The 25,897-nt window shown below is 36.8% G+C and overlaps 1 non-coding gene across 1 annotated transcript; it reads right to left on the minus strand.

Moving 5' to 3' along the window:
* Window positions 1–16,791: 16,791 nt before the first annotated feature.
* On the minus strand, window positions 16,792–16,898 carry LOC121230160 (small nucleolar RNA R71). The gene has a single exon (XR_005928112.1). It is a non-coding gene; the product is annotated as a small nucleolar RNA R71 (small nucleolar RNA).
* Window positions 16,899–25,897: the final 8,999 nt, after the last annotated feature.

Consider the following 25,897-nt stretch of genomic DNA (forward strand, 5'->3'; position numbering starts at 1 on the left):
TATTAAACTATTTATAATTTCATATCAGAATGGGCCTGCTGGTCTGGTAGTTAAGTCGAGTGTTGGTGTGATGGAGATCGTGTGTTCGAGTCTCTATGTAAGCGATGGAATTTATTTTTGCTTAGTTGACCTAAGGAATTTCGGTCAAACAGGAATTCTGAGAAGTGGGTTAGAGGGAGAGTGAAATTAGGGATGTGGGGATATCCATGATTTTGTTTTATTTCTTTTCTTTTTGAATTTTTTTCTTTTCTTTTTGAAAATTTCCCCTCATTTCTCCCTCAGTCGAAATTTCCTAAACGACTCAGTCGTTTCTTTTTCTTCACCTTTTCCTTCTCTGCTCCTACCTATTGGCGTTCTTTGCTGTTTTTTTATTATTATTTGCTATTTGATTTTCCACATTCCGTCGTTTCTGCAATGAATTGAGAAACTTGTGTCTCTACACTTGCGGATTTGTAGTCAGTTGTTTGGAGTATTGGAGTATGTGGTTCGAGAGTGCTCGTAGTTGTCTTAGCAACGTAAACGGCACAGGTGTGTACCCAAAAATATAGAAAACAAGAATCTAAAAAAGCTGAAAACAAATCTGTCAATGCCACACAGGCATGTAGTCACCCATGTGTAGGCCGTGTGGCAAGACATGGCCGTGTGATTGACAAGCCAGGCCATGCATGAAAGACATGGTCGTGTGATGGCCGGTGAAACCGTGTGCGGGGTACGGGCTCAGCAATTTAGGCCGTTTGGGCCACATGGACATGTGGGCCACACGGGTGTGTGAAATTCTAGGCCAAGCCATGTGATCTACACGGCCAAGGCCAATTTAGACCGTATGGGCCACATAAATGTGTGGGCCCACACGGGCAGGCCACATGGGCATGTGAGCCATTTTTCTAAAAGGATTCTGTAAGGTTGCACGGGTTACCCTAGTCGACTGTGACCTTCTGTAGGGTCGGTAAACATTATCTGGACCCCTAAATGTGTGATTTATTGTATGATATCTGTACTGAGCCTGATAATATTGTACTGATTGTGTGATTAGTTATTGCATATTAGCATATGCCATTCATTGTATGTTGCATTACATCGGGGTGGGTTAATGATTTAATGGAGGAAATGTCTGGAAGGCTTTTAAGCATGTTATCCGGCAGCTAAGCTGCAAATATCTGTTTATGTGTCGTGTTTCGGTACAGCATGGTGTATAGGGATAGGTGGGTCGATTTTATCCCCACATGGCGTATAGGGTTGGATGGAGATGGTGTGTAGAGGCTGGTGGGTAGGATTCTGATATTCTATTCCGTATCTGTATTTGATTGGGCCAAAGCCCTAATTTATATCTGATTCTGCATCTGAATGGGCTAAGGCCTGAACTAATTCTGTAATGGGCTCCAGCCTCAGACTGTTTGTTTCTGACTTTTGATGATTATTCTGTATGTGTGATATCTGTGGGGATTACACGATGAGTTGCGAAACTCACCCTTTTCTGTATAATTTGTTTAGGTAATACCCAACTCGAGGCGAATCGGTGTAGTAGAGGACTCGACGGTGGCCACACGTAATAAATTTTAGACTATTGCCATTAGTTTTTCCGGTTTTGATATATTATTTATTTGGGGTTTTTGTTTTAATTTTGGACTTTGGACTTTTTGGCTTTTGAACTGTTGATGGTTTTATTGCTGATAAGCACGATTAAAATCTGATTTTCTCTAAAACTAAACATTTTTCCTAAAATAGAGGTTTTCTAAAGCTTCCGCGTAAAGGAGACGTTTTAGTCACAATAAATACCATATGTTTTTATTCTGTGGCAAAACAAAGATTAAGCAACTGGAACAGACTTTACTCGTCAAACCCGTTTTCAAAAACACTCTTATGTGACATTGCCAAATTCGACCATAACGTCTAGGCTGAGTTTGGGGTGTTACAACACCCTTAATCTTTTCCAAGAATAGGTAAGTATGACTCGATCTTGAATCCTTATAGAATTTCTATCTAACAATAATGTTGTGATCGATTAAACTATCTTTCTTGGTTAAAAATCAAATCTTTCAAAAATCTTGATGGATCTTGGAAATCAAACATTAACCCGTGTGAAATTGATTGAAGGATCTGCTTTAGGTGAATCGAACCAGATTTGATTACAAGGAACAACGTTCAAGCCCATGCCTAGGATTAGGGCCACACAATTTGCCACATAGGAGTGTGGACCACATGGCCCCTTACACGAGTATGTGCCTTTGAAACCCTAGGCTAGTTTGAATCTCACATGGCCAAGATCCTCCCACACGAGTTGATACATGGGCATGTCTCCCATGTAGCTTAATTTTGCTATTTCCACAAGGCCACAGTCTATTACACGGCCTGGCCACACGATCGTGTAACCCCTCCATACGGTCTATAGCATCCCAAACGGCCTGACCACACTACCGTGTGACCTTGTTTTTTAGATTTTATAGTTTTACCTAGAATTTATTCAATTTAATCCCTGGATAGTTTTCGAACTGTTTTAGAGCATTACTTCTTTCAATTGAATCTCTGATGATATGAGTATTGGGTTGCATGTTCTGATTGACCAAATTATTATTGTATATGCATGTTATGTGAATAATATATGCCTATTGCATCTATACTATTGAATGTATGTTCTGTATGCCACATGATATCTGTAATCCAAACACAAGACACGCATGTCTTTTACTAGTGTATTGATTTGTTATCAACGTAGTAAATGCCAATATATTGATCCATTATAAACATTTATTTGCTACTGAATAAAATTGTTATGAGTATATAAATTGCTACCATATTGATCTATTATAAGTATGTCATATTGCATTACATTGGGTGGGACGATATGCATAGAGGAAATTTGGAAATTTATCAGTAAACTTTCTATGTACCCACAACCATTGATAATGTTTTCCCCTTAACTGCAATTATGTTGTGCATCCACAACCTATTGGTAGCTCTTACCTGCAAATATGTTGTGCATCTAAAGCCAGTGGTAGATTGTATTTGCATTATTTTGTTGTGTGCCCATAACCATAGGCAGTTTCATCTATGATTATTTTTGCTGTGCATCCATAGCCATAGGCAAATTCCATTTACGATGTTTTTGTTGTGTGTCAACAACCATTAGCAGATTATCTGCGAACCATTGGTGGTTAAAACTACAACCCAATGTGTAGGTGGTTGAAGATTAGGGGAACTCCCATTGTGGTGTGTAGCAGTGGGGTGGGATCTTTTCTTTTAAACCGAATTTATAATGCATTCATAAAGCACATGCATACAATTATGAGATATTTGAGATATTATGTAACACCCCTAACCCGTATCTTTCGTCAGAACAGGGTTTCAGAGCGTTACCAAAACTTTCAGAACATTTTCCAATCAAATTATGTAATTTACTATTTACTAGCCCAGAACATTCAAAACATCCCTTGATTGGACCTTCAAGGGCCAATACGAGCATTAGAATCGAGTCGGGACTTAATCAGGCTCTAAGAATTTTTCGCGACATTTCAAAATTTTTCCAAGGTGCAAGGCTCACACGCCCGTGTGGTCCAAGGGACACGCCCGTGTGACCCTAGGACACACCTGTGCTAGAGTCCGTGTTCGATCCCGTGTAACTCTCTGACTTGTGCACACGGCCGTGCCAGACACCCGTGTGCTAGGCTGTGTGGTTAATTAATTCAATTCAAAATTAGGTGTAAGTTTCACACAGCCAAGACACATGCCCATATTCTAAGCCGTGTGACACATACGGATGAGACACACATCCGTGTCTCTGCCCGTGTTCTCAATTCTAAGCATCATGTTTCACAAAATTAAGGTGTAGGGGACGCATGGCCTAACCACATGCCCATGTTACCAGGTCGTGTGTCACACACGGCCAAGACACACGCCCTTGTGTCACACACGACCTATGTGGACAAAATAAGGCCATTTCCTAGCCTCATTTGTCACCCAAAACTCACCATTTTCCTGCACCAAAACATACAAACACATTCCAACCATTTCAAGCATTCAAATTAAGAGATTTCCATCATTCGACATAACATATCATCACATGCATACATGTTTTCAATCTTACCTTGGATTTACTAGGCATTAACACAATTTGATCACATGTACTTAACATAACAAATATGAATATATATCATAATAACCTACTTAATCATACCAAAATAAGCCATCACTAGCCATTCCAATGGCTAGGTTACAAAACATCATTATCAAGCTACTAATGGTCAAGTTGTCCTATACATGCCATTATACCGAAATGATTTTACTAAGTATACCCAAAATGACTAGTTGATAGTGTGATGATGCTCAAGTGATCTCTAACCTTCACGAGCTTTCGAGCACTATAAAACAGGGGAAAAGTAAAACGGAGTAAGTAAGTAAGTATTACATGCTTAGTAAGTTCGTATAACGGAAACTAAACTTACCAATCCCGTTTATTAAATCTAAGCATACAATAACAAGTTTTCGATCCATTTGGCTAAATTGCCTATGCACATGCATCCAATTAAACATGTTAGTCACAAAGTTTACATGTACATTAAGTAAGGATAGATGAGCTCATCATACATTATTTTTTCAAGACATTATCATTTTATTTCATAATTCTCATGCCATGTCAAGAGTTTTATATCTGTTGAATCATTGAAATTCCAATGAATACTCAAGTGGTACACTCAGGGTGTACAATTCAATAATCCGTCAATTCTTATTCGAGGGTACCCCTTAAGGCACTTAACCAAGGAACACGCTCTTGAGTCAATAGTGTATAACAGGATTACCAGTCCAGGCTAAATCCTTTCTATAACGTATGCTCAAAGAGTTCAATTAGGATTACCAGTCCAGGCTAAACCCTAATCATAACGTATACTCGAGAGGTATTATATCAGGATTACCCGTCCAGGCTAAATCCTTCCTATAACAAGGTCAATAGGATTACTCGTCCGAGCTAAATCCCGTTCGCAACAAATGCAAGACCTTATTAGTTTCGAGAAAGTGCATATAATCATTGGAATTCAATATTCAATCGGGACTTAACCCTTTTTCATCATTTCAAGCATGTATTCAATTTTTCTTTGTAGCAATCAAATAATTCACATCAAATGATAATAACATTTCATAAAATTGCAACATTCAATTTAAACATATTTACATACTCAATTAGGTTACACGAACTTACCTCGACACTTGTTCGCGTTAGAAATCTACTAATCCAAAACCTTTTCTTTTTCTCGATCTAACCTCAAATTAGTGTTGTCCAAATCTATATAAATGAATTTAATCATCAATTTGACACATTTCATATTTAAATGGACTCAATTACGTCCTAAGCAAAATTACCATTTTTACCTTAATTTTTCCATAAATTCTGATTTCGTCCCTAGGCTCGAAAAATAAAAATTGTGCAATTTACTCCCTATTCCAAGCCTAACCGAAATCCCATTACAAATTTTATAGCACTGGTATTCATAAAAATTCAGAATTTTTTTTTCAATTTCACAAGTTTACATTTTAGTCCCTAAATCATGTTTCCATCAAAATCACTTTGTAAAGGTTGTTTATCTATCAACAACCTTTCATTTTCTACCATAAATTTCTAATTTTTAGCATATACATCCTTCACCCATTTTCCATACTTTGATAACTTTTCAAATTAATCTCTCAAATAGAGAGATTAAGTTATCTCGGTTTCAAAAATATCAAAATTACTAAAAACGAGACAAGAAAACTTATCCAATTAGGCCTTGGAAGTTTATGTTCTCTCTCTTAGGGTTTCCATGTGCTTTTAGGTTGAAGATGATGAGAAAATAAGATGATATTTTCCTTTCATCTTTTAATTAATTAAGTATTTTGCAATTTCCAATTTACTCCTTGCCCTTTTTTCTATATTTCCATGGATGAGTCACCAAGAATTTACATACTTTTCTTTAATGGTCTAATTACCATATAAGGACCTCTAGACTTGAATTCCATAGCTATTTAATCACTATAGCTACTAGAATTCAACTTTTACATTTTTATGCGATTTAGTCCTTCTCGTAATTGAACTCTTAATCGATGAAATTTTTGTATCAAAAGTTTCACACGACATGCTTATTATAATAAGGACCATATAATGAAATAAAAATAAACCTTATTTTTGGATTGGATTTGTAGTCCCAAAACCACTGTTCCGATTTCACTGAAAAATGGGTTGTCATATATTACATATATATATACTGTTGAGTGATCTGAAATATCAAAATCTGAAATTGCTATTGTGAGTTATTCTATATGTTGGGTTTCTATATGCTCAATCATTTGCACTAATTTTCTTATGATGGAAATCACATTTAGCTTCATAGCTCACTCCCTTTTTATTTTTATCTCTACAGATAACCCATCAGGTTAGGACGCAGACACTGATTTTAGGTTCATTACTTGATATTTTTATTTTGAACTGTGGCATGGGACACAAGATTTATGTTTTTATTTATGTAGCTTGCATGACATTTAATTTGACTTTAGGATATCGAATTATGAATATTAATTAGTTATGCATGAACCCCAAATTTTATTAAAAATATAAATAAATATGACTTTTCTGTTGTTAAATTATAATTAAAAATTTGAGTATTAAATAAATTTGGGATTAACTAAGTTTTCTCTTAAAATAAACAAATGTCTCAAAATGATCGTTTTAAAAACTTCAATAGCTTACTGGGTCACTTCAGTGGCTAATGTAATCTTCTGAATTCAGGTCTAATGTCTAGGCTGGGTTGGGGAGGTTACAATCCATTATAAGGAAATTAAATATATTTTCTCAATGATTCTTTTACGATAAAGTTGTCATGATTTTAATGGAATTAAAATCGCGTTGAGAAAATTGATAAATTGATTTAGTTAATTTGATTAACTAAACTAATTAATTAAACACTATTTATTTTGGGAAATAGAAAACAAATATTGGATTTGATTAAATTATAAAATTTTGGGTCGGAAGTCCAAGAAGCACATATAATTGTAACCAATATATGAGAGGCCTAATCCCCCTCATATGATTAGTATAAAGTTTTACAATTTAGTATTTGTTAAGCTAAATTCCGGGATCTCGACCTAAAACTTTATAATTTACACTTTATACTAATCTCATTAATTAATGTACAAAGACTAAATTGTAAAAGTTGTATAAGTTAATCATTGTAGATTTTAATTGCTAAGGTTTGAAATAGCAATTAAATCAAGGCCTAAAGTGACAATAGATCATTGCATAGTTGAAGTGGATAGTTGGATAGTAATATTAACAAAATAGTGTTAGAATTTATAAAATATAGAATTATAATATATGTAATAGTAAATTAAAGAAACAAAAACCATTGTTTTGTTTCATCTTTCTTCTTCTTACCAAAATACCAAAATAAAAATAAGGAAGAAGCTATTTTTGAGTCATTAACATTAGGCTATTGCATTATAAGCTTAATCTAGTCCTTTTTCTTATAATTTTTATGTTTTTGATATTGTGGTAGCTCGATTTAGCTAACCTGAGTTTATTTTTCAAAACTGGTAAATTTTCAAAAATGTTTCCATTGACGAATGCTTGAAGAGTTTTGTGTTAAATGATTATATAAAATGCTTAGATACGAAAAAAGACTATTTTGTAAAGAAAATTTGTTAGTTTTAAACATAGGGACTAAGGTATAAATATTTCAAAAAATTAGTATGAAATTTCTTTAATTATAAGAGGTTTTAGAATATTGTAGAATGATGAAATTGAGATCAATTTTGAAATCGAGACTTAAATTTGAAAGTTATGGCCATTTTGATTTTAGGGACTAAATTGAATAAAAGGAAAAACTTTAGAGTGCATTCGAATGATGAATTTAAACTGATACATGCACATAATATGATGATAGAAGATATAAAAAATTAATAAATTAAATGGAATAATTGTATAGATTGAAAATGGGATCAAATCGTAAAGAAATAAGGAATTGACTGATAAACTGAATATGGTAAAATGCAATTTGAGATATTTAATGAATTGTTATTTGATTATGATTGATCAAATAGTATTGGTATGAATTTGATTGATTATCGAGATAGAGGATTAAATTGAATAATTTGCAAAATATGTATGACCTTGAAATTGAATGTAAATTGAATAGAATTTGAGATTATACATGTAACACCCTATACCCGGCCTAGTTGCCAGGCCCGAAAACAGGTTGCCACACCACCATCTCGCCTTATTTACATTAAACAGGAAGCTAGGTTCAAGTAAATCGAACATCTTTTGTTAAGTTGGTCAAGTTTTAATACGTCCAAATGGTTAATTAACATTATTACATGCAAATAATTCGTTAATCGGTCATGCACACGTCCAAAATCATGCATAAAGGCTAATTAGCAAAAGTCCACAAAAATATCCGTAGGTATCGATACTGATATCTAGGTACCGATAATTTCCAGTAGTATTGATACCACTTAGAAAAATGATACCAATTAAGCATTCTATTTCTCGATTTAAAAACCTATCTATCAAAAAATATCAGTACCACAGGATAAAGTATCGAGATTTATCGCTCGAGTATTGATACTCGAGAAAAGGTATCGATACCAAATCTCTATTTTGTTTCCTTCAATCCACAGAGGTATCTATTTTTAAAACCCAATATCTATACCTCTACTACTGGAGCTAAAAATACAACATAGGAATGCAATTAAATCATCACAAATGGTTCCTAATCAACATGCATCAAGTATGAAATTAAATAATCGTTCATATAACTTATTCAATAGTACAAAATACTGAAAATGAATCTTAACCAATATCATCATGCCATTTTCAATGTTTAAGTATTCTAGCATAAAAATAACACAAAATTCCTATAAGTAAATCAAAATGGTGAAGCTCATTGTCTCAAAATAGTTTTACCACATTGCCTAACACCCCAAAACAAAAAATAAAATAATGAAGTACCTACGAAGAATAACCAAACTTCCTTGGATCACTCCCTTAGAGACCACAACGCCCACACCGTGACGTCAGTAATCCGTAAATGTTGAAATGAGGGGATGAACTTTTGCAAGCTCAGTGAATGCAAGAATGACCACAACATAGACATATCATCATGTAACACAACCAAACATTTATTCATAAGTAGTACATTCTTATGTCTAGCATCACATAGTATTAAATCATGCATAGCCTAAAAGTCGTTCTGATAGCACGTATACATAATCATTCAAACATAAAACATATTCCACACAATTACATAACATAAGATAAGATGAGTATGGTGACACTTGGATTATGAAACATATAGTGATCTCTATCATCACACATCGGATACACGAATCCCCTTACACCACATAGGTGAAGTGTATAGCTAACACTCTCCTTATTTCCCCTCACATGTCTTGTTGAATAGAGCTTAGCTCACATTCTCTTATCCCTCCAAACATGTCCCAGGGCCTCAATGCCTAAATCTTCTATACATATAAGTGAGTACTCACAATTCTATGGCATGCCAACTATATCCAATGGTTCCAAGATCTCAAGGCCAAAATATCCAAAAAACAACATATATTACTTACCAATTATCCATGCATTATCACTGCATATTAGCATATTTCGCAACCACTAGCATAGTCAGATAACATATATATTACACATTTATTACATGTATATAATATCACTTTACACAATAATCACCATATCCACATATCACATATCATGTATATTATATAACCACATCACCACAAGATAAGTATAGTTTCAAGAAAACTTATACTCGGAACTTAGAGTAAGGGTTTAGGCTACATCTAAATTCCCAATAACACATGTGATAGGACTAGAAAGAACATATGTGATAGTATTTTTAGTTTAGTAAATTGCATTTTATAACTCAGTGAATCCTAACCTATTTTATCCTTAATTTTGCTATCTTTTTGAATTAATGTCGCTTCATGAGTTAATTCCAGATTGCGTCCAGAATTATCGCCGCACCTAACAGCTATCTGAATTAGAACTAAAAATGTGTGAGTTGTCTAGTATGGTATAACCAACCTGTACGTACAAGGATAGAATAATTCTGAGGAAAGGACACCTATATTGTTGGAGGAAGACATAAAAATTTGATGTGAAAAAGAAAGGGGAGAGGTTTTTCTTGACCATCATCTTCTTCATCCTACCTTGAACCTTGCGACTATGACAGCTTAAGCCTTTCACGGGTGAGCCAATGTGAAAATTGATGCAGATTAGCTTCTGACGAGGAGACCTAAGTGCGAGACAAGGGGGAATAAGGAGATTCAGTCGAGTTGTCTAGCAATAGCATTCTCCACTCAATTCTTTCTTATTTCTTTCTAAATGCTGGTGGTTACTCTTTGTTTTCTGTTTGTATGGAAGTACAAATGAATTCTTGGTTAAATGTTATCTATTCAATCTTAGGGTTTGAATGTTTCTTAACATGGAAATGTTATTGTTGTCACTGACACTGGAAAGTGCAGTGGCAGTTAGAGCCAACAAGCATTACAACAAAATTTGAGTGAGGATTAGAGGAATTTAGTCTACTTGTTCTTAATTGTGTCATATTGCCATCATCAGAAGGTGCGGTTAATGTGGATGTTTAAGTCTCAGATTAAACAGAAGAGTGACGCTTGGTAATATATACATTAAAATTTATTGCCTCGACAATCACCTATCCTTTTATACCTTGTGAGCACTTAGTATTCTACTGAAGATTCATGTTGGGGATCCTAGTTTATCATTAGCATATTTTATTTTATTGTTTCAAGTTGTTGCTCCGACAACTATCCTCACAATTTATCTCCTTTCTATCTAGTTATTACATCGACATTAATAGACAAAAGACAACTATCCTTGTGGGATCGATATCTGACAGATGCATATCTGTCTACTATACTTGCATCAACAATGTATGCTTGCACATTATTTCTATGGTGTTAAACAACCGTTCAAGTTTTTGGCACCATTTTCGGGGATGACATTTGTTTGATGTTTATTTTTGTTTTTGTGTGTTTTTTGCAGTTTATTTTCCTTGCATAATATTTAGTATTCACTAACTAGTTTTTCTTTGTTGCTATTTCTTCAACTTCATTTTAGGTGTTTTATAACCCAAAGCAAGTCAGATTTTCTTACCGATTTTGATCCAGAAATTGAAAGGACATTTGGGGTAGACTTCAAGTACAAAGAAATATGGCTCTACTAGGGGACAATACAGCCATACCCCCGATGCAATAGCAAAATGTTAATAACTTATTGTTGCCACAAGATGCTCACATACAAAATAGAACTATATGAGATTTTGTAGTACCTGTCTTGGATGATTTACACCCGAGAGTTGTTAGGCCAGCAATCCAAGTAGAAAATTTTGAGCTCAAGCCATATTTCAAATGCTAGATTCTAATGGACAATATGTTGGACTGCCACATGAAAATGCGAGAGAACATCTTAAATCCTTTTTATTGATCTGTGCTTCCTTTAGTCAACAATGTGTTCTTGATGATGCCTTGAAGATGCAATTATTTCCTTATTCCTTACAGGGAAGAGCCCTACTTGGTTTTTTGGGCTACCTACCAGATCAATTACTTCTTGGTATGCACTAGCAACATAGTTTGTTTTGCGATTTAACCAGCCAATAATGAATGCTCGTCTTTGAAATGATATTACTGCTTATCATCACCTGGATGATGAAAATCTTCCCACCACATGGGAACGTTATAAATCTTTACTTTAACGTTGTCCCATGCATGACATTCTACCAGAAACACAAATTGAGATTTTTTTTTATAATGGGTTGAATTCACATACAAGGAATCTTGTCCACGCATCAGCTAATGGACCTCTGCTAGATTGCACTTATAATGATGCTGTGAGAATTCTTGAGAGAATTGCTCGGAATGATTACCAATACCCTATCTCTAGAGCTGCACAAACAAAAACTACTCAAAGACTTGTTGAATTGGATGTAATAACCGCCCTAAGTGCTCAAGTTTCTTCTCTCACAAACATGATTAAAAATATGCAAGGGACTAGTGGCGTTGCACCTATACAAGTTTCTTAGCAAGTTGATGTTCCTACTTTTTGTTGTGAGATTTGTAGTGACAACCATAGCTATGAAGATTGTCCACAACATGCAGAGAATACTTGTTATATTAGTAACATCCTCGACAATTCTTATGGTAACTCTTACAACAACTCTACACATAACCAACCATTTTGGAGAACTCAGAATGCTGGAAAAAGTGCTGTGACATTCAAAAATGGGAATACATCTACTCAGGGAAAGTATAATGCAAGACAAGGGAATTAAAATCAACAACAACAGAACTACAATCAACACACTCAGATGCATCCACAACAAGGGAAGACATATCTACACCAAAATTTGATGCAGCCACAACACTCTTCAATACCTAATCAGCATGTTCAAGGACATTGACAGCAACTGTACACTCAAGCTTCTACTTCTGACCCATTAGCAACTCTTGAGGCATAAACACGGGAGCATATTACGAGCACGAAAGCTATCGTACAAGGGAATTCATCTTCTATTCGAGTATTGGAGGCACAATGAGGACAACTTACTTCGAATCTGAATACTCGGCCACTAGGCTCATTACCTAGTGACACAGAAAATCCTAGCTTTAGAGGGGAAGAACATTGTAAGACTATCACTATTAGGAATGGTAAACAAATTGGCGAACCACTTATAGACTCATTGTAGCACCTCAAGATATGGATGGAGTGATCACTGGTGAGAAGGTTGAATCTGAAGAGTTTGGCAAAGCATCAGACAAAGAAGTTCCATAAATTTTCACTTATGTACCTAATGTCCGACCTTCGAAACTGTTGACGCAATCAAAGGTGTCGGCACAAGCAGATGTATCTCTACCTTTACCTTTCTCACAAAGATTCAGGAAGAATGAGCATGACAAGTAGTATCAGCAGTTCCTCGACACACTGAAGCAATTACAGATCAATATTCCTTTAGTAGACACTCTTGTACAAATTTCGAGTTATGGGAAATTTATGAAAGACCTCTTGTCCAAGAAGAAGAAGCTCACTGATATTGAAACTATTGCACTTTAAAAAAGTTGTAGTGTTGTTTTGACAAACAAGTTGTCCCTTAACTTAAAAGATCCTAGGAGCTTTACCATCCCATGTTCAATTGGCAATCATTATTTGGGAAACGCTTTATGCGACTTAGGAGCTAGCTTTAACCTAATGCCACTATCTACTTTCAGAAAGTTGGGAATTGGTCACATGAAATCTACTGTAGTGACTTACAACTAGCCAATCGATCCTTGGCTCAACCTGAAGGGAAAATCAAAGATGTCTTTTTTCGTGTGGATAAATTCATTTTTCCGGTTGATTTTATCATACTTGATTGCGAGGCAGATAAGGAGGTTCCCATAATCTTGGGATGACCATTTTTAGCCATTGGCCAAATTTTTGTTGATGTTTACAAAGGTGAACTAAACATATGACTTAAAGATAAGCAAGTCACCTTCAGTGTTTTTGAATCTATTAAATGCAAAGACAAAGAAGAATGCCATACTGTCGATGTGCTAGATGATCTAATTGAGAAAGAATTCAATGAACAAAGCACAATACTTTTTGAAGAGCTTACAGTGACATCTGATGCTGAGTCATTAGATGATTGTGACAACATGGTTGAAGCTAATAATATTGAACTCAAGCATGAATGGTAGATTGATTCCTTAGACCTAGCCAACAGTACAACCCCAATTTTTAAACCATCTATTAAAGAAGCTCCTACTCTAGAATTGAAACCACTATCTCCTCATCTTATATAGTCATTCAAGGTGATCACAATACTCTCACAATTATTGTCTTTACAACACTAGATGCAACTCAAGAAGAGAAATTGGTCTATATTCTCAAACAAAATAAATGAGCTATTGCTTAGAGTATTACTAATATTCAATGCATTAGTCTTTTTTTTTTTGCATACACAAGATCAAGTTAGAAGAAAATGACAAGCAATCGATTGAACAACAAAAAAGATTAAACGAATCATAAAATAGCTTAATGCTAGAATTATTTACCCGATTTCTAATAGCAATTGGGTAAGTCCAATGCAATTGGTACCTAAAAAGAGTGGCATCACTGTGGTTCGTAATGGTAAGGATGAATTAATTCCTATACATATTCCCACAAGATGGTGAGTTTGTATAGATTAACGCAAATTGAATGTAGCCACATTTCCCACTTCCTTTTATTGACCAAATGCTGGATCGACTTGCTGGAAAGGCCTATTATTGCGTTTTAGATGACTCTTCTGGGTACAATCAAATTGCTATTGCTCTGGAGGATCAGGAAAAAATAACCTTCACTTGCCCTTTGGTACTTTTGCTTTTCGCCGTATGCCTTTCAGTCTTTGCGATGCACCAAACATTTCAAAGGTGCATGATGGCAATATTCTCAAATATGATCGAAGACTCTTTAGAAATTTTTATAGATGATTTCTCAGTCTATGAGAATGATTTTGATCATTGTGTTGACAATTTGGATAAAGTATTGAAGCGATGTAAGGATACATATCTTATCCTAAATTAGGAAAAATGTCATTCATGAAACTGAAAGCATTGTGTTAGGACATCACATCTCTAGTCAAGGCATTCAAGTAGACAAAGCTGGTGGAAATCATTGAGAAATTAGCTCCACCAACAAACGTGAAAGGTATTCGCAGTTTTCTTGGACATGTGGGATTTTACTGAAGGTTTATTAGAGATTTCAAAAATTGAAAGGCCCTTATGCTCATTGTTGGAACAGCATTGAAAGTTTTCGTTTTTGACGATGCATGTCTGGATGCCTTTATTCAATTAAAAAAGTAGCTAGTGAATGCAAACATTGTCGTTGCACTAGATTGGTTTTAACCTGTAACACCCCTAACCTGAATCCATTACTGGAACAAGGTTATAGAGCATAACCAAAATTTACAGATCAAATAACAGATATTCTACTTCATAAATTATTCATATCAGAAATCAATCATAAAGTCCCTTATATAAACCCTCGAGGTCCAAAATATGCATTAGAAACGAGTCGGGACTAAACCGGGTACTCAAAGAATTTTTCGCAAAATCCCAAAATTTTTTTCTAGGTGCAAGAATCACACGCCCATGTGGTCAGACCCTGTGGTTCATACAGCCAGGGCCAGGCCCATGTCTCAGGCTGTGGAACTCTTTGATTTAGGTCACAAGGTCAGGTCACACACCCGTGTGTTAGACCGTGTATAGGTGCAGGGGTCACATGACCAAGCCACACGCCCGTGTGCCAGGCTGTGTGATCAATTCTGAGCATCTATTTTTACATTTTAAGTATGTAGGGACACAAGGCCAGATCTGTAACACCTCAAACCCGGCCTGCACGTTATATCCGAATCTGGCGATGTCACATGGTAGTGTGGTTGAAAATCGTAGCTTGTGTTGGAAAATCGTAACTTACCTTAAAACATTTTCCATTCAGAACTCTTCATTATCTTTTATTAATTTCGAAAGTCGTGGTTTTGATTCAGTCGTTGGTTTTCAAAACTTTATACATTGCAGAAGCTTTTTAAAACAGTTTGTGTCATTGTAGGTATTTTGCTAAAACACAGTATTTTACCTACCACTAGTAGACATAAAATATAAAGCAATATAAAATCCAAAATTTAAAGAAAAAATCCATAGAGGCCCTTATTATAGTAAAATAACCCAAATAAAACTTTAAAAATCTAATTAAGCATGAAAATAGTGTAAAAAAGGGGTCGTGTGGCCACCGCTAAGTCCTCCGCCGCTTCGATCTGTCTAAGTCATGGGATTACCTATACAGATAAAATAGAAGGGTGAGTTTATGAAAACTCAGTGTGTAATTGATAAACCGTAATTTATACATATTTTTACCCCATGCTTAACACAATTTGTGGATGATTTTCCATTAGAATTGGTGAATTCGATGCTCCTAATGCTTTAATTTCATATTTTATACTTAGGAGAGCATATGAGAGCGAAAGGAATGAGAAACGGGCCAAAAAAATAGAGAAAATGGGCCAAAGTACGAATTCAACACGGCCTGGACCTCCTCACACGGGCAGACCACACGACCGTGTCAATTTGGCAGATTCGAAGCACGACTCACACGGGCGTGTCACACGGGCGTGTCCCTGTCGAGCCCAAGTTGAGTCCAATTCAGAAAAGGCCAATTTTTTAGGGCTTCTAGGCATTCTAAAGCCTATAAATACACCCTAGAGGAGGAAAGTAAGGGGACACAGAGGGAGGAAGGAAGGAATTACTTAAAGGAAACCGATTGATTCATCTTAGAAGCCGAATTCATCATCAAGACTGAAGATCTCCCTTCAATTTCCCTCAAGGAATTACTTAAGATACATAGAAAACGAGCAAGAGGACGATACTCAACCCCCAACCAAAGAGATGGCTGAAAACCAAGACAATCAGCTACCTCCTATAATTGTGGTTAATCAAAATCCTGCTCCACGCACTATGTATGATTATGCTAAACCTTCTTTAACAGGAACTGAATCGAGCATAGTTAGACCTGCTGTAGCTGCAAATACTTTTGAACTAAAACCTAACACTATTCAAATGATACAGCAATTTGTTCAGTTTGATGGTTTGCAGGATGAGGATCCCAACGCTCACTTAGCAAACTTTTTGGAACTATGCGATACATTTAAAATTAATGGTGGTTTTGATGATGCCATTCGTCTTCGGTTATTCCCTTTAAAGTATTTTCTGCCGGCTAAAATGGCCAAATTATGTAATAATATGTCTTCGTTTGTGCAGATGGACTTAGAAACACTCTACGATGCATGGGAGAGATACAAGGACCTTTTGAGAAGGTGCCCTCAGCATGGGTTACCGCTTTGGCTTCAGGTTCAAACATTCCATAATGGCCTGAATCCTTCGACTCGACAAATGGTTGACGCAGCTACTGGCGGAACCATCAATAATAAAACACCTGAAGATGCTTATAAGTTTATAGAGGAGATGTCACTGAATAACTATCAGTGGCAAGTCATGAGGAATAAGCCAACTAAAACAGTAGGCGTTTATAACGTCGATTCGGTTACTATACTGTCAAACCAGGTAGAACTTCTAAATAAAAAGATTGATGGTTTTCTTAGTTCTTCACAGGTTCACCCAGTAATGCAGTGCAAAGCAAGTGGAGGTAGAACAAGCCATTCGGAATACCAACCTTATGGCCACAACATGGATAACGAGCAGCTAAATTACATGGGTAATAATCCTTGATCTCAAAACAATCCATATAGTAACACTTACAATGCAGGTTGGAGGAACCACTTAAATTTCTCGTGATGCGGTCAAGGAAATCAAAGACCACAACATCCTCCGAGTTTTCAACAGCCACCCTATCTACAGGAAAAGAAACTGAACCTTGAAGAGATGCTCACAAAGTTTATCTCGGTGTCAGAAACTCATTTTCAGAACACTGAAACAGCACTTAAAAATCAACAAGCGTCAATCCAAGGGCTCAAAACTCAGATAGGCTAGCTTTCTAAACTAATCTTCGAATGACCACAAGGTAGCTTACCAAGTAATACTGAACCCAACCCAAGGGAACAGCTCAACGTGATTAATGTTCAAGATGAAGAAGGATTCGTTGAGCCTGAGCTAGAACTGAGGCAAGAAACTGTGGTAAGTAAAGGTCAAGGTGAGGTAGGTCATAATAAAAAAAATTGTGAATGTCGAATATAAACCTCGTGTGTCATACCCCAACGCGACAAGGAAAGACCGCTCAGATGAATAATTTGGTAAATTCCTTAAACTCTTAAAAAAATTACATATTAACTTACCGTTTATTGAAGTTCTATCGCAGATGCCAAACGCAATGAAATTTTTAAAGGAACTTTTAGCAAATAAGTAGAAGTTGGACGAGGCGTCGCATGTGGAGCTAAATGCAGTTTGCTCAGCTATTCTCCAAAATAAACTATCGAACAAACTAAAAGATCCAGAGAGTTTTATGATTCCTTGTTTAATTGGTAGTTTAGATGTTAATAATGCATTAGCTGATTTGGGGGCTAGTATTAACGTCATGCCCTACAAAATGTTCAAACAATTAGGTCTCGAGAAACCCAAATAGACTAGGATAAGCATTCAATTAGCAGACAAAACTATAAGATTTCCTAGGGGTATTATTGAAGATGTGCTAGTTAAAATTGATAAATTTATATTTCCCGTTGACTTCATTGTTTTAGACATAGAGGAAGATAGCAACACTCCTTTGATTTTAGGAAGGTCCTTTTTAAAAACTGCTAAAACGACTATTGATGTTGGCACAGGTGAACTCACACTCCGTGTGGGAGAGGAAACAATCACCCTTCAAGCTCGCAATTCTGGCAATACATCGGAAATTGAAGGTGATCGTTTAACCTATTCTACTAAAACTGGCAATATGGTACAACCTACTTTGCAGGAAATGAGTCTGAAGGAAGCACATGAGTCATTCTCAAGCAGTAGCAGATGACCTGTTCATGGAGATCGAAGGCTACAAATCGAGGAGCTAGATGAATGGCGGATGCATAAACCAAGAACACACGATAAACCAGAACTACGCCAGAACAAGCTCAACACCTTCCCACATCAACTTAAGGTTGGAGATAAAGTCTTATTAGATACCACAGATCCTCACATTGTCACTACCACACTGAATGAAGAACTTCCTCTTACTGTACTTACCATTTTCCCATTCGGTATAGTCGAGGTAAGTCATCTCAAGTTCGGCACTTTTAAGGTAAACAACACCCGTCTAAAACCTTATTTTGATGAGAATGATAGCAGGAATGAGGAGTATAAACTCCTCGAACCCCTATGACCACTCAATGGAGAGGTAAGTAGAGCTTAAACTATAAATGAGCACTTCTCGGGAGGCAACCCGAGCACCAACTATATTAACTTCTTTAAATTTTAGTGTTTAACACCTAACTTACTAACGGAGCTCTTGAATACAGGTTTACCACATATCCACGGCAAAGCACACGAGCGTCCTGAGGGCCGTGTAAAAATAGAGCAAAGATGTCCCCAACAGGGCTACAATAAATCGCCACGGCCGTGCGCCATGGCCATGGGCTAACCTGCCAAAATAACACGGGCGTGCGACACACCCGTGCCTTGAAACCGTGGCCGAACCCGTCAAATTAACACGGGCGTTCGACACGCCCTTGTCTAGCACCCGTGGTCGAACCTGTTAAATTAACAAGTGCATGGGCCTACATACACAGGCGTGGGAGAAGGGAACAATGCTAGACACGGTCGTGCGACACGACCATGTGAACCAACACGCCCAAGGTACACAGGCATGGGGAAATTGTCAGATGCGCCCAAATTCAAAATTCGCGAATCACACGGGCTGAAATTGGGGAACACGAGCATGTTCCCTGGCCATGTGCCCCAAAATCTATAAATAGGCTGCACTATTCATTGTCTTCACCCAAAAAACCCTAATCCTAGCCACTGCAAGTCCACACCCCCTTGTCACGCCCGTGCGCCGCTCCCAACTTCATTCTCGACGCCCAATCTCTTTCTTTTAGTGTTTGTTTACTCCTTTCTCTTTTATTTCACTGATTTATAATGCTATTTATCATAGTAATCTATATTTTTCATGTTATTTTCATCTTTCTATCACACAAATTTCATTTATAGAACAAGTTATCATCTTTTTCATGTTCAAATTCTTACTCATTACATGATTTCTCTACTCCATTTAATTAGTTAGAAGTGAATATTCATGGTTAGGATAGTTGAAATAATCATGAGTTGAAATAATCATGCCTTTTGTGTTGACATTTCTATTCATTCATATAGTATGTTGCATTCTATTCTTTGTCATTTTTACTTATATCACCATGCTAATGCCACAAAAATAGGTCATTGAACTTATTGTTTTAGTTAAACTTAGTATTTGTGGCTGAACATATTTATGTATTTTTCTTTTCGAATTTAGTTACATTTTTTCCTTGTCTACTCATCGAGACGAATTGATGTTTCCACTTGCAGGTATACAATATCGTCTTCACATAGTAAAAAGGCCGTTGTCCCTACTTCAAAGAAAAGGAAGGGAGCGTCATCTTCCTCGGGTCCTACCGCGGAAGTTCGTCACCCTTTCCTGAGGTTCCCCATCAGGCCCCAAGAAGAACTCTTCCAACTACTCTGGGCTCGACCTTTAATTGCGGGCCGCTGCATCGACTGGGCTGCAATAGAACAAGCTTGGTTGGCTGATGCGATTCGGGCCCTCCTAACCACCAACCCTTGGGAGATTATCTTTGGGATCATCGAGCTGACGTATCTCGAGCTTACGATGGAATTATGCTCCACATTTCATCTTCAGACCGTGATGAAAAACTACGATGATCCCGGCACGGTGCAATTTCTCCTGGGTGGATTAATCCGCCAGCTCAGCATCCTAGAATCTGGTACTACACAGGGTTTATATACGAAGGAATTCAATGAGGAGAATGACTTACATGCTCTCAACCGCCACTCCATCGTTCTCCTTCACGGTGCTGAGACGCACTAGTACCAGGTGGGACCACCTACAATCCTAGCCGCTCCAAGGCATCGGCTCTCCCTCCATCTCTGAGGTACCTACATGCCATTTTGTCTCACACGATTATAGGAAGGCGAGAGAGCACTGGCGTTGTCAATACTCACTACGCCTACTTTTTATGGTATATGTCGCACGGGCACATCATCAACCTTGCCTATTTCATCACCCTCACGATTCAACACCAGACGGAGCTGCATAGGAAGAGGGTCATCTCTATTGGCCTCTATGTTACTCGGTTGGCTCAACACTTTGGGCTCCTCAGCACTGCAGCCCAAGAATCATCCTTAACCCTCATTGGCCAGATGTCTCCACAAGGCATCTCGAGCATGCTTAGCATGAGGATGATCGAAAAGCGCCGAGGAACCTACCCTCCTCAATATAGTCTTACCCAATCTACCGAAGAAGAGGCCTACGAGGACATTCCTGATGATGTCCCTCCACAGCACGAGGACCCACCAACTCAGTCACCACCACCCTCTCGTCCAGTTCATGCGGTGACTTCATATGCTGACATCTCTGAGCGCCTCACTCGATTCGAGCAGCAGTGTTTTCAAGGATTTGACAACATTAATGCTACTCTACAGCAGATTTGTCAGCACCTCCACATCTCATCGCCAGTCCCACCTCGTGAACCATCCAGCGATAAAGATGTTTAAAAACATTTATTTATTGTTTTATGTTTTTAATTTTTATTAAAACAACTTTTTATTTTTTATTAGACTTTAGAATTTTATTTTTTTTAATCATCAATTTCGGTTATTTCTTTATGAATAATTATTCTTCCTAATATCCCTTAAAAAGTTCCTTATTTTATCACAGTTATATAGAGCTCTTAAGCTCATCATCGCATAGGAACTAAAAACTCCATCGGGAACGGTTCTCCACGACTACCATGTCCTGATCGACCACGACCATAGCTACCACTAGATATAATATTCTTTTGGTGCAGGACTTATGGACTAATGAACCTTTACCACCGCCGGAGTATCCTCCTCCACTCTCGCACCGATTACTCTCTAAAACTCCAGTTCGAGGAATTCATTATACAGGAAGTCTCACTTCTCCCCTTATCTTATGATTACAAATTTATCTTTTTATATATATCTTTGTACATTGAGGGCAATGTACATCTTAAGTGTGGGGGGGAGTATTTACTTCATTATTAGAAAAATCCCTGAATGATTGCCTTGTTCTCTTGAAAAGCTCTCATATCGTATTTAGGATAAATTTTGATTGATTTATGATTTTGATTGATATATCCTGAATTAAAACATAGGCATTTATGCATTGATTGTTTAAACCTTAAGACATTAGAGAATCAAGCATGATAAGTTGATTTTTAAGAACTTAAAATTTTAGGTTGTTTCCCCAAAGTTTAGGTATTACTTTGAGTTGGAATTCACAAGTTTTAAACATAAAAAAGCCATAATTTTTGTGAGATTTTTGAGCCTTTTGAGCATCTATTAATTCTTTCATGCTCACTTTTATTATTGCTTTGAGTGCGTCAGTATTAAATTGTTATTCTAGAATAACCTAAAATGAGAAAAGCACTTAAGATTAACCCACTCATGCCATGAAAAGCCTATCTCCACGATTAATCCTTAGTAAACCCCGTTGAGCTAACAAGCCATTTCTTGTATTACCCTTAATATTAACCCTTAACCCATTATTGTTGAAATCCCCTAAATTAATTTGATCCCCATTTTTTGTCGAGATTGGAATTGAAATAGTTGCTTAGCTAAGTTTTATTCTACTTTGTATTTAACTTGCTCTTAAAAAAAATGTATACATCTTAATAGTAGTAATCTTCTAAGCTAAAGAAGTTAAATTCTATATTCTGAGAAAAGCTCTATTGTATGCAATTGATGACTAGCTATTTTTCTAGTTAGGCAATTTTTCAAGTCAATCTCAATTCTAACCTTTTCTTTTAGCTTGTGACCATACCCCCTAACCAAGCCTCATTACAACACTCTAAAGACCTTTTGATTGATGTATCATCTCAAATTATAGCTGTGGAGATTTGATTTTTGTGCAAGCCTATGGTAATGACTTTTCATTATTGACTATTGAGTGCTTCATTTATTGTCCTTAAACACCTCGAGTGATTCGAATGAATCTTTAGTGAGGATGTAAAACTCTGTGACATTTTGAATACAAGGTAATTACTTAGACGAGGGGTGACACCTATGTTTTCAGAATAAAATACTCAACTTGGAATGATTGAAACTTTGATGTTCTTTTAGTTGAATTCTCAAAGTATGGTTACCTATGGATTATTTTGAGATATTATCGACAGAAATTATAGGTTGAGAAGAAATTATTTTGATTATGAGTTGAGAATTTTGCTTGAGGACAAGCAAATGCTTAAGTGTGGGGGTATTTGATAAACCGTAATTTATACATATTTTTACCCCACGCTTAACGTATTTTATGGATGATTTTCCATTAGAATTGGTGAATTCGATGCTCCTAATGCTTTAATTTCATGTTTTATACTTAGGAGAGCATAGGAGAGTGAAAGGAACGAGAAACGGGCCAAAAAATAAAGAAAAATGGGCCAAAGTATGAATTCGACACGGCCTAGACCTCTTCACATGAGCAGACCACACGGCCGTGTCAATTTGGCAGATTCGAAGCATGACTCACACGGGCGTGTCCCTGCCGAGCCTAAGTTGAGTCTAATTCGGAAAAAGGCCAATTCTAAGGGCTTCTAGGCATTCTAAAGTTTAGAAATACACCTTAGAGAAGGAAGAAAAGGGAGACGGAGAATAGGGGGTAAGGAATTACTCCAAGGAAGCTGATTGATCCATCTCAGAAGCCGGATTCATCATCAAGACTAAAGATCTCTCCTCAATTTCCCTTTAGGAGTTTTGGGTTTTCTTTATGTTTTGTACTCATTATTCTTCCGAGATGTTTTCCTTTTTAGTTATGAACTAAATCCACTAAATACCTAAGGGGGATGAAACCTAAGACGAATCTTGTTATTAATTTCTGAATTGTATGATAAATATTTAACCTGTTCTTAATTATGTGCTCTTAATTCTTGTTTTGATATCCTAGGATACTGATTCAAGATAAGCTCTTATTCAGAGGAGGAATAGACCCTGTCTAAGAGTACATTTGTCATAATTAAACGGAGTTGATTGCGCGCCTAGACATAGGGTGACAAGATTCTGTTGGATTAAGGTGAAACCTAATAGGGGGATCCATAGATCGAGTTAATGCAACCCTAGAGTGTTAATTAGAGAAAAGTCTCAATTATTCAATCTAGGGATTAGACATTATTAGTCTTGAATAGGGATAATAACATAACTTAGGGATCTCTACGGAACAAGTTAAATGAATAAATCGTCTGATTCGGAGCCAGAATAACAAGTAAAGTTTAGGTGGATTTTTCCTTAGGTATTGTCTTAATTCAATCGTTTTCCAAAAAGTAATCCCTCAATTCTACTTTCTATGAATTCTTAGTTTAGATAATTAGTTAGTTAAAACAAAACCCCCTTATTTTTAGGCTAGATAACAAAAAGACAGTCATTACTAGTACTTTTAGTTCCTTTGGGTTCGACAATCCGGTCTTGCTAAAACTATACTACTGTTTAATAGGTACACTTGCCTACATCGTGATAATAGTTAGTTTTAAGAATGATTCATTATAAATATTTAAAACCTGTCACACGAAAATCGCGATCAGTAATTCCCATATAAACAAGAAGACAAAATGCAATCATAGTCTGGGCCTAAGCCCATTTCAATATCAGTTTTAGTTTCAGTTAGGGTCTTAGCCCATTACAATAAAGAAACAGTCATGCATTTGGGCTTTGGCCCATTAAAGTATCAATATTCTGTACAATAACAGATATACAGTATCAAATCCTACCCAGCCAGCCTCTACACTCCAACTCCGTCCAACCCAACACTCCATGTGGGGATGTAATCAACCCACCCATCCCTACACTCCAAAACGTACCGAATGCGGCATTAAATAGTAGTTTGCAGCTGAGCTGCCAGTAAATTAGGCTCGAGCTCTTTCAGTACACAACCTCCGAATAATGTAAGCCCCTAACCCAATGCAATGCAATATACAAATATGACATGCTATAACATAATATCATGAATGTAATCAGGGCATATAGTATCAAACTAATAGGACATCATCATGCTTAATAACATGAAAAATCGTATCAGTCATACAGTCATTTTAGTTAATTAGAGGTCTAGGTAAACTTACCGACCCTATAGTAGGTCCACAGTCGACTTGGGCGACCAGTTCAACCTTAGCAGTCAAACAGTGAAAATGGGCCCACAAGTCCATATTGTTTGCTCGTATTGGCCCACACGGCCCAAAATGGCATTGGCTGTATGGATCACACGACTTGGCCCAAAAATCCCACACACCCATATGACCCACACAACCTAATTCGGTCTAGCCTGTGTATTGCACACGGCCAACCTCGTCGATCACACGCCCGTGTTCGATCACACAGGCAGCCACACGCTCGTGTGGCATCGACAGTTCCATTTTTTTTGCTTTTCGTTGAATCTTGTTTTTAGTGATGTGGTTACACACCTAGTTCTGTTTCTTGTAAAAGCACTTCTGAGCACTCCAAGACCTATGAAAAGATAAACCAACACCCAAGAAATCTATTAATTTCAACCATGGAAGACATTCTTATTAAGCCCCAAATGTATAACTTGAAATACTAAGTCCAATGCCGATTCGGAATCTTACCAAGATGAAAACGACAATCTTGTTGTCTCCACATACTGTGAACCCGATTAAAGTCTTCGAGTAGCACCTAACGTACTTAAACAATTCCTCTGTTAATCACTTAATAGAAAAAAACTACAAGAACTAAGGAAAAACCACTTACCGAACAAGGGAAACAACCATTGTGTGACAGAAATGATTAAACATGGAACAAAAAAAAGAAAAGGTAAGAAAATGTGGATTTCGGCAACAAGAAGAGGGAAAAAAACAAATAGAAAAATTGGCAGCAAGTGGGATAGGGAACGGCAGAGAGAAAAAAATGAGAAAAGGAAAAAAATTTTTCCAAAACCGAAGGAAATTGTGAGAGTGAGAAGAGGGAGTCGAAATCTACCATCCACCAAATCGAGATAATTCCCTAATCCCATAATTTTCTCTCAAAATCCCCCCTAAAATCTTCTAACCACCCCCATCATAATCCCTTACTTTTCTCTCCACATTTCTACTACACCTCTACCACTTCGGCATTTCAGTTCAACTTAAACACTACACAGAATCGGTAGCAAAAATAATACTCCAGTTTAGCT

This window comes from Gossypium hirsutum, chromosome A05 (genome assembly GCF_007990345.1).
Source record: "Gossypium hirsutum isolate 1008001.06 chromosome A05, Gossypium_hirsutum_v2.1, whole genome shotgun sequence".
Classification (NCBI taxonomy): domain Eukaryota; kingdom Viridiplantae; phylum Streptophyta; class Magnoliopsida; order Malvales; family Malvaceae; genus Gossypium; species Gossypium hirsutum.